Below are 15800 nucleotides of genomic sequence, written 5' to 3' on the forward strand. Positions count from 1 at the left end.
AATTTCCTCAGTATGCTGTGTTCCTGACTGCTTCCGAGTCTTTGTGCACACTGTTCCCTCTACCTGAAACATTCTTCCCAATCTCTTGCCAAGTTAGCCCGCACCCATCCTTCAGGTCTTGATTTATACACCACTTCCTTAGGAATGTGGTCTCCAACCCACTCCACCTAACCCAGATCAGCTCAGTCCTCCCTGTTTTACATTTCCAAAGCCCCTGGTCTTCTCTTTCATAGCACTCCTCGGAGTTATAATAACTTAATTACTTGCATAATTATTGTTTAACTTTATCTTGTCATCTGGATTGTTGGCTCCCTGAGGTCAGATAGTGCAATCTGCCTTGTTTGTCATTTATCATATCTACAAGATTTAGGACAGGTCCTGGCAGATAGTAGGTGCTCAATAAATATTAATTCAAAGCTCTGTAAGTGAATGAATGTATTTAGTTTTGTTTCCCCTTTAGTTTTGTTCATCTAATCCCTTCCTTCCATCTTGCTGTATCATAAGCTACCCTATTATGGAGTTCTGTACAATGGAAAACAACACCAAAGAAACCCTAAGCCAAGCCTAGTTGATTAACTCTGGTATTCCTTGTGCAGTTCCCCTTAAGATCTCATAGAGCATCTGGTGTTAAATCATTAAGTCACAGCAGCTATAAACATGTTCAGGCCCAGCATGAACTTGGTCTGACATCCAACCAGTCTTCCGGCTGTCACAGAAATGCCTCCATCCATTTCAGAAATGGGCTTACTACAGAAATACGATGCTTTGTTCGTTATATTTATGAGATACTGAATTTCCAAGATGCCTTCAATCAATAGAAAATAGACATTATATTCTTACCTGAAGGCAACAGTGATGTGACTCACTGTGAATCTGGGAGGGAGGGAAATAAGACGGCTCTCAGAAAATTATTTTAATAGACATGTGCTAACCTACCTTAGGGAGAATGGCTTTCAGAACAATGAGGCTTGATTGTGATGAGGATTATGGAAAATTTTAAAATATCTGCTGGCTGAAAGGGGATTCATCAGTGCTGGAGATGTAGAAAGGAAGCAGCAGCAGTGAAGGATGTCACAGACAGACCTGGAAGAGCTGTGGTCACATTAGCAGAAACTTCTCCCTTGAGAGGGGGTTGAGCCAGCTCTCTGCTTCTATCGTGATTGTCTATTGTCCTTTCCATCCAACACCTTGTTTTGACTCTATGCTCAGTAAGCTAACTTTGATTATAATTTAGTTTCTTATGTCTGTCTGTCTCCTGGGAGGTAGGATGTTAATCTTGCCAAGACGGCCGTCCCTTTGGGCCTAAAATCTGCTTCTCATCAGAAAGCCATGCATTGGCACAGGGGTCCTGGGAAGTTGGCTAACCTCAGTCCTCTCCTGAGAGGTGTGCCCCTCCCAACCACCCCTGGGTGGTGCCTAGAAGCAGGTGACAGGGTGTGTCCAGGTGAGGCCAGCCCCAGACTAGAGCTCCCACCACCAAGGCTGCCCTGCAAGTTCTCTGAGGCATCACCTACCCTTCCCCCTTTCCTGGCAAAATCCCAACCTGCTGTCCGCTGTCTCCGTACAAATTTAAAAGGGAGACCCCGTGAAGTAACTTGTCTGTTAAAAGCGGCCACATCCTCCTAGAGATCCTTTTGAAGATTCCCATGAAGAGACATGAAATTCAAGTTATATCATGGGTATGAAGACTGCTGCCCCCAGAAAGACAAAGACAGCTGGGAGAAAGGCCAGGAGAAGGAGAGTAGAAAGAGAGTAAGGGGCTAATGTCCTCATCATACCAGCTGAAGAGACAAAAGATACTGTATCAGAGAGTTGAATGGGAATCTGGTAGAATATAATTAAGTTAAAGATTTATCAATAAAAGAAATAAAAATAACAATAGTAACCACATTGTAATAGATATATCGATGAAGAATAAACTAACAAGAGTAAAAGTAACTGCACTGTCCTAGTTAAACACAAAGATGAGGAAAGGAAAAGTGCAAGAGAGTCGAATTCAGTTCCACCATAGCAGGGTGCCCATGGATAATGTAAAGAAAAGTATGTTATTTTAGAGATGTAGGGGTAAGCTCACAGAAAACCAAGGTTAAAAAGTTCTAGGTGGTTACCTCTGGAAATCTGAGTAAAAAGGGTTGTGGCCAAGGAGTTTTTTAAAATAAGTCTATATTATTATTATTATTATTAATATTAAAATTTGATTGTGTGCATTTTGAGTCCTTCATCCAATATCCCTTTATTAAGTGCTAACCATGTGCAAGGCAAAATCCAGGCCCTGGATATTCGCACTGAACATAATACACAAAAATCCTGCCTTCGAAAATGTAGTAGAAGCGACAGAATAAGTAAACACTAAAATATATGGTATGTCACATGATGTTAGTGCAATTAAAGAAAGTAAAGCTCTTGTATATCAGGTGAGAGATTTGAACACAGACTTGAAGGAGGTAAGGGAGGAAGACATGTGGTTTCCTTTGAAGGAAGACTGTTTCAGGCAGAAGGAACAGCCAGTGCAAAGGTCCTGAGGTGGGAATGCCTAATGAGTTGGGGGGAGAGCAAAGAGGCCAATGCAGCTGGAGTGGAGGGAATGAGAAGACATAATCAGAAAAGGTAGAGTGCTGGCATGAAGAGGGGCACAGTACAAGGCTTGGTAGCGATACCCAGATTTCGGCTTTTACTGGGAGTAAGATGGGAAGCCTGTTGAAGGTATTCAAGCAGAAGAGTAACATCTAACAAATTTTTAAAAATCTGACATTTTAAATAATAGGCTTTTTTGAGATTATCAGGGGACGACAAGAAGGGAAAACAGATGATAAAAATTTTTCAAGTTATAAAGGAAGACAGTAAAAAACTAGACTCCTAAATTATCGTTAAATAAAAGGATGTGTTTTCTTGTTTTAACCTGTGAATATCTGTGAGCTAAAGATCTTTCATGACACAAAGGAAGAATTTCCTATTGTTGCCCTTAGATGTTCTTTTAACCTGCTTGCCCTCAATGAGAGTCCATCTGCCAATAAACCCCACTGGGTTTCCAGAATTTGGAGACTGGGACAGCTCCTCAGCCATCCTGGCCTCCCCCCTTCTCCTTTGATGTTGAAGCACAGGTATTTCGGTCTTGTTGTTGCCATATCAGTGGCTCGCAGACCCGGTTGATCACTGGAATCTCATGGAAGAGCTTTTCACAAATATAGACTTCTGGGTTCCCCCCTGAAAAGATTCTGAATCTTTTGCCTTGAGGTGGGATCCAAGCAGTGATGGCAGGAGGACAGTGCACCCTTGACCCCCCCAAGGGCAGGCTGGTGGGAGGTGTACACCCAAGTGCAGGCGATAAGTGGGTGCATTGTCTTTTAGAGAATTTAAAGAATGATAATAGAACCAACTAAGAGTCAGCCTGCTTTTTATTATCACCATGTGCTAACCATTCTAAACATTGTCAGTGATCAAATATTTCTCCAAAATCTAGTTTGTTTGTCTGTTTGATTGGTTGGTTGGTTAGGGTTTTTTGGTCTGAGTTCTAAGCACTTGGTTTAAGTTATATGTATATAACTTTTTAATATTTTTTAATAAAAATATTTTAATAATTTTTTTTAAAGATTTCATTTATTTATTTGAAAGAGCAGAGCTAGAGCAAGAGAGAGACCATGAGGTGGGGGGAAGGGGAGAGGGAGAGGAAGAAGCAGATTCCCTGCTGAGCAGGGAACACCATGAGGGGCTGGATCCCAACATCCCAGGATCATGATCTGAGCTCAGGCAAATGCTTGACTGACTGAGCCACCCAGGTGCCCCCAGAGAAATTTTCTAATAGTTGAAGTCGGAGGCTTGCTTGGGATTCAATCTGTGTCTTCAACGGCCGTAGTACTAGATTTTCCAGCTTTCTAAATAAGTCAGACTAACCCATGGTAATAGTCTTAGTCAAGATGAAGAAACAGAACTTGAGTTACTTCAGATTTGCCATTCTATGTAATCACCTGGAGTTTTTATTTGTGCATATGGTGCACAAATTATTATGGTGAAATAGAGTATAAATTATGAAGTACAACATATATTTTGGGATGGGCAAATTTTATTTCCTACTTGAACTATTGTATTGAATATATTTTTTTAAAAAGTAGATTCCATGTCTAATGTGGAGCTTGAACTCACAACCCTGAGATCAAGAGTGAGATGCTGTATGGTCTGAGCCAGCCAGGCACCCCTTGAATAATATTTTTAAATTAAAAGTTTGGGGTGCCTCGGTGGCTCAGTGGGTTAAAGCCTCTGCCTTCAGCTCAGGTCATGATCCTAGGGTCCTGGAATCGAGCCCCACATCGGGCTCTCTGCTCAGCGGTGAGCCTGCTTCCCTTCCTCTCTCTCTCTGCCCGCCTCTCTGCCTATTTGTGATCTCTGTCTGTCAAATAAATGAATAAAATCTTTAAAAAAAATTAAAAGTTCTTCTTTCAAATTGTTAACTATTTATAAAATAAAAATGAGTCAAGACAATGTTATTTCACATACATTATTTATTATATCTACCTTATGTACAACATATGTCCTACATATATTATTCATAACATGACGTATCTTACATAGTCACTACTGATTATTGCATAATTACTATTAAAATAATTTTGTCACAAAATGAAGGGGGTGTTACTCTGCTCCAATGATCAAATGGGCCAGGTCCCTTCCCTGGATCTAGAGGTCTATGTTTTAAAAGTTCTCCAGGTCCTTTTGACATGCAGCCAGATGCAGGAATCTCTCTCCGTATCAAATTCGCCACTTGCTCCAACTCTTCTATCTTCTCCATCCTCCTTCCCTACGCCAGCTCTACTCCCGCTTTCCCCATTCGGTCTCCTGAGGGTCCTGGGAGGTGAAACGGTGCTGATTAAAACCTTTTTTTGCCTCTAGACAGCGGTGTGCTGACAAATACTTAACAACCAGTTCCCTGGGTGATTTATAACATTTATGGATTTCCATAGTATAAAATACTCCCAACACCAACATGATGTCAACCTGCTTGAGAAGTTTCTGCAAATGTAACCATCGGTTCTCACAAGCTTGAACAAGTCAGCTGCAGCACATCGCTGCTCCCAGGGGTTCCTGAGACATTCTGCTAGAAGGATAATGGATTCTCGTGCAAGAATTCACTCACTTTTTAAAATATTTGTTTACTTACTTGAGAGAGAGAGAGTGAGTGAGAGGGGCTGAGGAGAGGGGGAAGAGAGACTCTCAAGCAGACTCCCCGCTGAGCCCAGAGCCCAACACGGGACTTGATCTCACAACCCATGAGATCATGACCTGAGCCAAAGTCACGGGTCCAGCGCTTTAACCAATGGGACCACCTGGCACCCAAGCTCGCCATTTTTTAGAAACTAAACTTCAGCTTTCTGGATCATTCCTTAAGTTTGTAAATTTGATGTTAAAATATATATTATTCTTACATACACTCTGCCACCACGGGTCAGGAATAACAAACTTCCATGTTCCTTCTTTTTTCCACTTTATGAAGCACATACCAGCCCCATAGTCAGAAGTTTTGGGATGAAAATATGTCTTTCTAGCAACATGTGTGTGAACACACACCGACAAACTCTTCCTCCTCCCATTAAGTTTATTGGCAAACATACCGAGAACATACTTGCTTCCCCTGTCTCTGACCAACCTGTTCCCCTGTAAAACTCAGTTAAGTCTGTCTTCATTCTTTCCTCTCAAAAGGAAGTGCCAAGAATGAGGCAGCTTCCCATCCTGACTTTGAACTGTGAGTCATACCCAAACAGACCTGGGTTCAAGTCCTACTCATTAGCACTTACACCTGGTGAGACTATCTACCGTCTCTGAGCCTCAGCGATAGTCACTACCTCATAGGGTTGGTGTGGGATTTAAATGAGATAATACTAGCTAAGCACGTTGCCTGGGCCTGCAACATAGTTAGCCTCAGCAAGTTCGACTGTTATTCTAATTACCTCAGTCAGTGTTAGTGTGATCACTCTGCTAGACTTTCCAGTTACCATGGAAATGAATAGCCGAGGTGCCGATGTTCCCTGAGATACATATCCAGCTGGACTGGAAACAACTGAAGGATTCTTCACGTTACTCAGCCCTTGCACTGATAATTACTTACAGAGCACTGCTCAGAAGCAATCCTAGTATGTAATTTCTTTGCCGTGCTTTGTATAAACAAACTCTCAATACTTAATTCCTTCTTATTACTTAACTGTTCACTTGTTGCGCTTTGTTTTCTTAACTATTTTGTGAAAATGCAGGAGTCATGTCTTATTCATCAGGGAGCTCCTTCAAAGCGCTTAGCAGAGTGCCTGGTATGAAGTGGCTGTTCAGTAAATATTTGATTGACTACATTGTTTATAGAAAAGGTTTGCACTGTATTTTTGTTTGCTTGATTTGGTGCTGTAAATCTGTAATATTTTCTTATTCCTGATTCCCGGGGATTAGGGACTATGGACAAAGCAAAGCTTGACTTCCCTCCCCTCCAACAGAAACGTACATTATTTATAATAGTACAAAGTATATATGCATATAGATATATTCAGTTATAAAGATGATGTAAGGCACATAGTTTTATCTTCAGAATGATAGTATTGCATTAAGGATCTTCAGACCTGGTGCAGTTCTCTGTGCCTCTGTCAGAAACTCAGTAGGGCCCTTTGGGAGCTGACCCAGGCTATGGCCATGACCGTGCTAGGCCCAGGTATTCCACCCCTGCCTGCCTCAAGACAGATCTTGCCATACTGTTCTTATAGCAGACCCAGGAGGCAGAAAGCCTAAAGAAATCTGGGGACCACAGTACCACCTGTGTGGCTATGACTAGACATAAGAGACAGTACTAGCTGAAGTTTTAGTTGTTGGGAACAAAGTGTCTGCATCAGTCAGGATTTTATCAGAAGTACTATCATGAGTGCTATAGGGGAAGGGGTCTATTATAATATTTAGACTTTATACAATGGTAGTATGTGCTGGACAATTTTATATAAGAGAGGGAAGACAGGAAATGGGGAGAGCAAGGACAGTCCAGAAGACCTAAAATGGAAGTCATGAGGGCAAACTATCTCAACTTTAATAACATGAGTGACCGATGAGAAAAGCCAGCACCCTTCAAGCAGCCTAAAGCTGCACACATACCTGGCCCAAGCCTCAGAGATGCTGAAGGAGCAAATCCAGCAGTCAGAGGAGGAGCTAGAAGCTGGGATGCTAACCCATGCCAAAAAAGGGAGCAGCAGACCAGTGGCCACATGAGGGAGCTGCTCCTGTGCCTGGTATAGAAATGGCTGAAGCTTCGTTTGTCTTCAAATCTTGCCCAGATTTCTCTTGTGGCCAACCCCAATCTCAAATCATATGGAGAAGTAATTTCACTTCTCTAAATAGACACAATAAAAAGACACCATAGATCCCCAGATAACTCAAGGGCTGTAATTTCCTTACAGAATTACTGGAAAGGATTGGAAATACTACATACATGTAAATCTCACAGAGTGACAGGCATATAACTGGTCCTTAATAATGAGAAGGAAATGACAATGTTAATGACACTAATAAGATAACTTGTTAAAATGTTAATTTATGGTTTCTTTTCCTTATTTTTTTTAAACAGATTAGTATTTTAATATTTTAAACAGACAGCCCTAATATCCCTAATATATATTCTCTTCTTCGTGGTACTAGAATTCCCCTCAGTATAATTTTTCTTTTGCAACCACAGGTGGCCTTAAGAATTAGGTCAGTCAGTGGACTGGGAATACAAATGCCATGAGAACTTCTAGATCACTACCTAAAAGACAAGTTACAGGTCCTGGGCTTCCTCTCTTTCCCCTTTCTGTGGGTTGGGTCACAGACATGGGGTGCACCGCACTCTGGCCATGAGGATAAGGACACCATCCTGGGAACTATTGTAAGGAGAAGATAAAAGGAGCCTAAATCCCTACAAGACCACGTGGAGGCGATAAGCCCATGGAAGAGAGAAGCTGCCCAGACTTCTCACCCTCCTGCTGCTATTCAAGTCACCATCACACATTTGTGGCTTTTACTGTAATAAATGAGTCCATACCCTAACTAAAACACATTTTCTAGCATCTGCACCTTTTTTTCCTGAAGACTGAAAGCAGAAATTGCTTGAAATATCTACCGGTTTTAAGTACCTAAGCTCATTGAATAGATGTTTCCAGGAGATGAAGAGAGACTGAAGAGGGGCTTGAGAACAAGGGGAAAGGATGCTGCCTTCCAGAGAAGGAGACTGAGGTCTCCGGGATTTATGCATAGTGGGAAGCCTCAGCGCACTCTTGGACAGAGACCCAAGGGTAGCAGGTATTAGAAAGAGTGCATGCTGCCCCAAGAAGGCTGGCGCCTTGTTCGCTGGCTTTGGATCTCATCATGGATTATCATGATTGGGGCGACAGAGACTCATGTGAGGGACCATTTGGACCGGAACAAAGAAGGTCTTAGTAGTAACCAGTCAATTAGCAAAAGAGCCATGCTAATGCTCTGCACCAGAAGACCCAAGAACACTTCATCCAATGGCAATCCAGGGGGAACCTCAGTGTAAACGAAGATGTATCTTCCATTAACTTGGCAGGATGGGGACTCTGAGATTGATATAATATTATTTTAAAGAAAATACAGAAATGCAGATGAGTTTGTGGATGTGGATTCCATTTGATACATTGTAATTTTTTTTATTATTATTCCAGAGTCACCCCAGATTTTGTGTTTATCCCAGGGCAGGCCCTGCCTGGGCTCAGGGATTAGCTAAGGCTGAGTGGCCCAGAGTGAAAGATGGGGGGAGGCAGGGCAGGAGACACTATCATGGTCTCAAGGACTGTGGCTCTAGAGCTCAGTAGTCTTCCTTAGTTCTTGTGCCTCCAGTGCCCACCGGGTTACAAAAACCCTTCTCTTTCCCCAGGTGTCGAGCTTGTTGCAAACAAATCAGGCAGCTTAGGAACAGTGGTTACCCAGAGTGCCCTCTACCTCAAGCTCCTCTAGGAGAAGTGAGCTCCAGGGGATCCGCATCACCAGACATGTGGGGCTGGTCAGGGCGCCTGGGTGGCTTAGTGGGTTGAAGCCTCTGCCTTCGGCTCAGGTCATGATCTCACGGTTCTGGGATCAAGCCCCACATTGGGCTCTCCGCTTAGTGGGGAGTCTGCTTCTTTCTCTCTCTCTCTCTCTCTCTGCCTGCCTCTCTGCCTGCTTGTAATCTCTCTGTCAAATAAATAAATAAATAAATCTAAAAAAAAAAAAAAAAGAAAGAAAGAAACTGCATGTCAGCCCCTGAAGCCTTAAGCCCATCAGCTCTCATGTTGACATAAGCAGGCAGAGAGCTCCATGGGAACGTAGGAAGGGATGTGGAAGCCAAATGATACCAACAGGTGGACCTCCAGAGAACCCAGAGGGAAGCTGACCTCCAGCATCTCACTCTCTTCCTCTCTCCCTCTCTCCCTTTCATAAGAAAAAGAACCATCCTAGCTAGGGCAGGGCACAAGAAGGACTCGAAGTGACAAGGATCAGAGCAGCCTGGAGGGAAGAGATCTATCTCAAGGTAAAACACTGAAACTTCCTAGTGGTCAGTGCCTCCTGGAAACCATTGAGATGCTCTGTAAGTTACAAAGGGCTGGAGAGTCTCACCATAAGGGCCTGCACTTTTATGGCCCCAAAGCAGGTGTAACAAACAGCTGGAGAAGACACATAAAGCTGCTTCTTGGTAGCCAGGTGCACAGGGCCCAGGAAGCAGGGTGGCCAGCCCAGCTGTCTGTTCTTAAACCCCTCCTTCTCTCCTTTTCTCCCTCTCTCCCTTCTTCTCCTTCTCTCTTCCTTTCTTTCCTGTTAATCACTCATTAACTGATCCAAAAACATGTATTTGGTTTCCATCTGCGTGCCAGGAACCCTGCTTAGATGCTCTGGTTACAAAGACAACCAACCTTTAGTCCTTGCCCTAGAGGACCTTGCACATTTTCATAGATTATCATTCATTTATTCATTCAACACACATTTATGAGTTGCTGGGTTAGGAAAAATACAGCCCCCTAGGCCTGGAGCTTACACTGTTACACGCCCTACACAATGAGCAACTCTTTTCTACCAAGCGTGTGGAGAAAATACATGGTTCTTGTCAAGACTGACTATAGACTCATCTACCTTTCCCTTTCTCCATCCCTTTCTCAAGTCCTTTACGCCCGTGTCCACTAATTTTTCTTCCCAAAAAGGGAAGTAGTTGGTGCCTGAAATTCTAAGCTCCCTGATTTCAGACAAGGCCTGGGAGAGTATAAATAAGCATATGAATATTTAGCAAAAATGACTGCTATGTGAAGCTCGAAGCAGTGTTTTCATAATGCAGAGCCTGCTTTAATCACAGCCACAGGGAAAGCATTTGTTGCTGTCTTATCACACAGGAACGATTTTCCCATTGGCGATGGCAGCCCGCCAGCTGGCTGTGGAGCCAGAGCCTTCTTGGTCCTTTGGGTCACAATATCAGTTGGCATGCTCTACCGCCAGGCGCTGACATTTCTATTTTTGTAGGAGGTGCCAGGTCAGGAAGCAAAACTGCAGAATCACAGACTAATTCTTATTTACATTGAACAGGAATCTCATTTTGGCTCAGAAGTGTATGAATTTCCAACCCTTAGAGTTGAATACATCAGAGATGGCTTAGAGCTTTGCTGATTGAAGTCGGCTGATAGTCTTTGGATCTTATCATTCCCTTTAAATTCCCAAGGTGGGTGGTAGAATGTCTCTATAAATCTACAGTAACTTGCCATTTCTAAATAAAGCTGCAGCTCAGCTGAGGCACCACTTTCATCCAAGCCCAGCTCAGAATGAGCACAACAGAGCAATGGCTTGTATAGAGGAATTGAGTCTTCTGAAAGAAGGGTTTGGAACCATCCTCAGTTGCCTTCCCAAAGAATGCTGCCGAAGGCTCCTTTTGACCTTTACCTGAGACAATTCATAGCCACTTAAACTCCATGATAACTGTGTCTTAGAAATATTTTAACATCAGATTGGAACTTCTGACTCCAGCCAAGACAGAGTAACAGAGAGAATAAGATTTATTCTCCCACATAAAACATACAAAGGACAAAAATATATGAAGTAAGTTTTCAGGACACTGAACATCAGGCAATGAAGGATTCCTGAGAGCCAGGAAACAGACAAGATAAGCACCATGATCGGCTCCTTCCAGAGACTTCACAGGTTGCAAATTAGGGGCAAGGAAAACACAGGTAGAGGGCGATGGACTCCCTGGATTGAAGGAGGGGGCTGAGAATCTGAGAGACAGCTAGGGTTTGCAGGACAGAATACTGGGGAGACTGCCGGGGGGGGGGGGGGTAGAAAACAACATGCAGAAAGCACTCTGAAAATCTTTAGCAAGAACCCGCGAAGTATTCAGCTAATAATCAGTGCGTGCATGTGAAAAAAAATAGATGAGTAAAGAAACACCTCAGCAATCACACACACATAGGCATAATACCTGTTCCCACAAGCCAGACTGGAAACTTCATGATTCATGAAATGCTGGGCAAAGTACACAGAAGATTCTTACTTCTGTAGTGGGGAAAAATTAGCCCCTGACTGAGTACTGCTCCAGTCTTGCCCAATAAGTCTTAAAGGCAAGCCAAAAGGACCAAAGTACTTCTAATTGAATCCCAGGCATAAACTATTTCTTAACTGGATTCTAGGAAGAAAAAAAAAAAAAGGGGGCTTAAGAGTATTTATAGGAATACAAAAATATCCAGTACCTAACAAAGTAAATTTTACAGTGTCTGGTATCCAATAAAAAATTACCAAGCATAAAAAGAATCAGGAAAATATAACTTGTAATGAGAATAAACAATCAATTAAAATCAACCTAGAGCTCACACAGGTGTTAGAATTAGCAGAGAAGGACACTAAAATGGCTATTATAACTACATTCCATATGTTCAAAAAGCTAACTAGAGACATAGAAGATTTTTTAAAAAGGACTCCAAATTCAAGAGATAAAAACTCAATGTGAGAGATGGAAAACACTTTGGATGTGATTAATGGCAGATTAGACATTACAAAAGAAAAGATTAATGAATTTGAAGACAGAACAATAGAAACTATTCAAAATGAAGTACAAGGCAAAAAAAAATATTTTTTTAAATGAACAGAGCATCAGTGAACTGTTGTCCAATTCAAATAGGTAATATAAGCATAATTGGAATCTCCGATAGAGGAGAGGGACAGAAAAAATTTGAAGAAATAATAACCAAAATATTTCAAACTTGATGAAAATTATAAACCCACAAATCCAAAAAGGTAAACAAAGTCTCATCACAAGAAATTTAAAATATACCAAGGATCATCAAAATCAAAATCCTCAGAACCAGTGGTAGAGAGAAAAATCAGTGGAACAAAGAAAGGATGACATCAGATTTCTCAACTGAAACAATGTGCATGAGAAGACAAGGGAGCAATGTCTTTAAAATATTGAAAAAACTTTGGAATTAGAATTCTATACCTAGAAAAAAATATCTTTCATAAACAAAGGTAAAATAAAACCTTTTTCAGAAATAGAAAAAGCTGAATGAATTCATCACCAGCACACCCACATAACAAGAAAACTTAGGGAAAATTATACCAGATGGAAATATGGATGTACAAAAAGGAGAGCTTCAGAATGAATAATTGTTTAAGTAAAATAATTCATAATGAAGATTTGTTTAAACAAAAAGCATAACAATGTAGTATGGGGTTTATAATGTGTGTGTGTGTGTACACATGTGTGTAAATTGTATGACGACTCTACCGTAAAGTCTGGAAAAGGAAATGAAAATATATTGTTGTAAGGGTCTTAGAGAAGTGAGATATGGAAATCAATTGATCTACATGAACTCATAGAACCATCACAGTGATCTTGTGAGAAGGTTCAAGACACCGTTTATATATGTGTATATGTGCGTGTGTACACATGCATGTATATATGTTTCGCTTGAACTAAGATGCAATTCATATATTTCATAAAAAATGAAAATAACAAAGCAAGTTGGAAGACTTATACTACCAAATATCAAGACATATTCTTAAGTTAAAATAATCAAAGCAGGATGGCACTAACACAAGATTGGGTAAAGCCAAAAAAAAAAAAAAAAAACCTCAGTCACACAGTGTAAGATTCTATTTAAGCTCTGATAACAGAAAGCGTACAGTCATTGTTCTTCCTACCACATATAATATAAAACAATATGAAGGACTTAGTTTCTTTTTTTTTTTTTTAAAGACAGGCAGAGAGGCAGGCAGAGAGAGAGGAGGAAGCAGGCTCCCTGCTGAGCAGAGAGCCCCATGTGGGGCTCGATCCCAATCATGACCTGAGCCAAAGGCAGAGGCTTTAACCCACTGAGCCACCCAGGTGCCCCAGACCTAATTTTTAACATATCAGTCATATCAATAATTATAAGTGAGTTAAAATCACCCATTAAAAGGAAGGAATATATTCAGTCTTAAAACATATTGCAAATATTCAAAACTATGGAGATGGGCACACTCTACCCTTCTGAACTAAGTACTTCCCAGAGGCCCACTTCCTAACACCATCATATCAGGCATTGGGATTTCAGTGTATGAACTGGGGCGGGGGTTGGGGGGCAAACATTCAGACCACATCTTTTTTTTTTTTTAAAGTAGACTCCACACCCCACATGGAACCCAGTGTGGGGCTTGAACTCATGACCCTGAGATCAAGACCTCAGCTGAGATCAGGAGTCAGACATTTAACTGACTGAGCCACCCAGGTGGCCCCAGACCATAGTACAATTTAAGGATAAGTCTAGAGTTGAGCAGCAAATTCAAGCCAGCTCCCTGCTACCTTTACAGGATATCCAAGGACAACATTGGGCTTGAGCCCACGTCTGTTGAACACCTCAGCCTCCATTCCCTCTCCCAGCCACTGGGTCCATTGGATGTATCACAAATACACGCCACACGTCCTGATGTTATTCCTCGGTAGACATGACTACTCGGTCATACTACCTTTTCATGGGCAGCCCACACAGATTAACTCTGCTTCAAGAGAGAGTGCAGACACTTCAAAGAGGTGACAATCCTCATAGTCCTGCCCAGGGTGGACCTCAGTCTGCTTCCACCCTGGGGGTATTTACCATGGAGCTCAGGGCCTTCATTCAGCGCCCCCTGCCCCCCAATGTTCCATTTGCACTCGAAATGCCAGGGCTCCAACTGGTGCCCTTCTAAGTTCACTGCTCTTCCAATGTTGATGGAAAATAGCCAGTGACATGTTTCTATTTTACTTTTGTTCCATCCCAGAGAAGTCCCTAAACTTTCCTGCCCCAAACCCTCCATTAGGTTTCTAGGCTCGTAGGTATTTGTCCTGATCCAAAATCAGCCTGGATTTATATTTGAAATTTCCTAAAATGTAGAGAAGAGGAAGAGGAAGGAAAAGGGTATTATTGTTGTCGAATGCGTATCCACTGAGAACAGCAGAAGGACCCTTTTTGGTTTTGCCAGAATTAGCATCGCTAGATAAAATGGGAGACTTATATCCTGCCGGTTGCCAGGAGAGCGTGCCAGCTAATTTTAGCCCGCTGTGTAAATATAACCAGCACTGGTATGCACTGGCCTTTCGCATCCACAAGGGTCAGGGACATCCCGCAGCAGCCAGAGAGGGACAGTGCTGCCCCAGGATCGACTGAACTTCCTGGGCCCTGGGGGCCCCTGCTCCCCGGGGAGAGGGGATACTGATTTTCCACTTGGAAACAAGCTCAGAGATCCTGACACCCCCTGGGCACAAGGAAAAGCCTTACCTGATAGGTTTGCTGTTGGGATCAAATGAATTGAAAGACATCAAGATCATGGCCTCTGCCTGGCACCCGTGTGTGCCCAGGGTGTGGGGGTCGCTCTCATCATTTCTCCAAGAACTCAAGGGTCTCTCTGTCAGCAGTCACAATGACAAACCCTTCAACTTAGAAGTTTCCAGAAACAGTTTCAGGGTGGCTAAAGTAGTGTAAGAGAGATGTATATGTGTTCACTTTCACTATCTTTTTCTATTTGGCCACCAAGATTAAGACAACGACAAAAAACAAAATGGTTCTAAAATAGGTAAGATGTGTAAAAATAATATGAGAACAGCGTTCAGGGTTCAAGAAAGGAAACATTTCTGGGCTGGTTGTCTTTTTCTTCTTTATCTTGTTTCTGGGTGGGTTTAGTTTGGTTTGATTTGGTTTCATCTGAAAGTCAGTTACAAGAATAAGCCGAGGATGGAGTTATTAGCCAGAGCAGACTGTCCTCCTCCAGAGGGAAGTGAGGGAAGGAAGAAGGGCGTGCTCCTTGACCGCAGACCATGTGAACCTGAACGTGAAGAACGCCCTTATGGAGCTCATATAAATGGATGGATGATCACCCAAGTTTTCCTCATTTGTTTAAGAGTGCATAGCGTAATTTATTTTTAGCAACCAGATAATCCTGCTGGCTATGTTTCTGCTCTGGCTAATATTAGTTTGCATTTCCTGAGCCAGCCAAGCGAGTGGGATCAGATAGTGACATGGGGAGGGAGTTGGTTCAGGGTTTTAAAACTGGCAACACAACTGCAGGGCAAATCATTCTGTATTTAAATGTGGAGCATTGCTACATTGTTTCCTTTTTATACAGAAGAATTTCTTTCAGGTAAACTAATTCTAGTATTTAAAAAAGTATACTCCCAGGAGTAACCCCTCATTTGTAGTTTCTTTTAGGGGCAAAGATCTCAATGTGCTGGTAGAATCACTGTGTATGGTTCTTGGCAAACACCTATCACAGTATCTTCCTCCTCCCTCCCAGTGACTCCTAGGCATGCTGTGGTCACACTGGGC

This window comes from Meles meles, chromosome 13, assembly GCF_922984935.1.
Source record: "Meles meles chromosome 13, mMelMel3.1 paternal haplotype, whole genome shotgun sequence".
NCBI classification, from domain to species: domain Eukaryota; kingdom Metazoa; phylum Chordata; class Mammalia; order Carnivora; family Mustelidae; genus Meles; species Meles meles.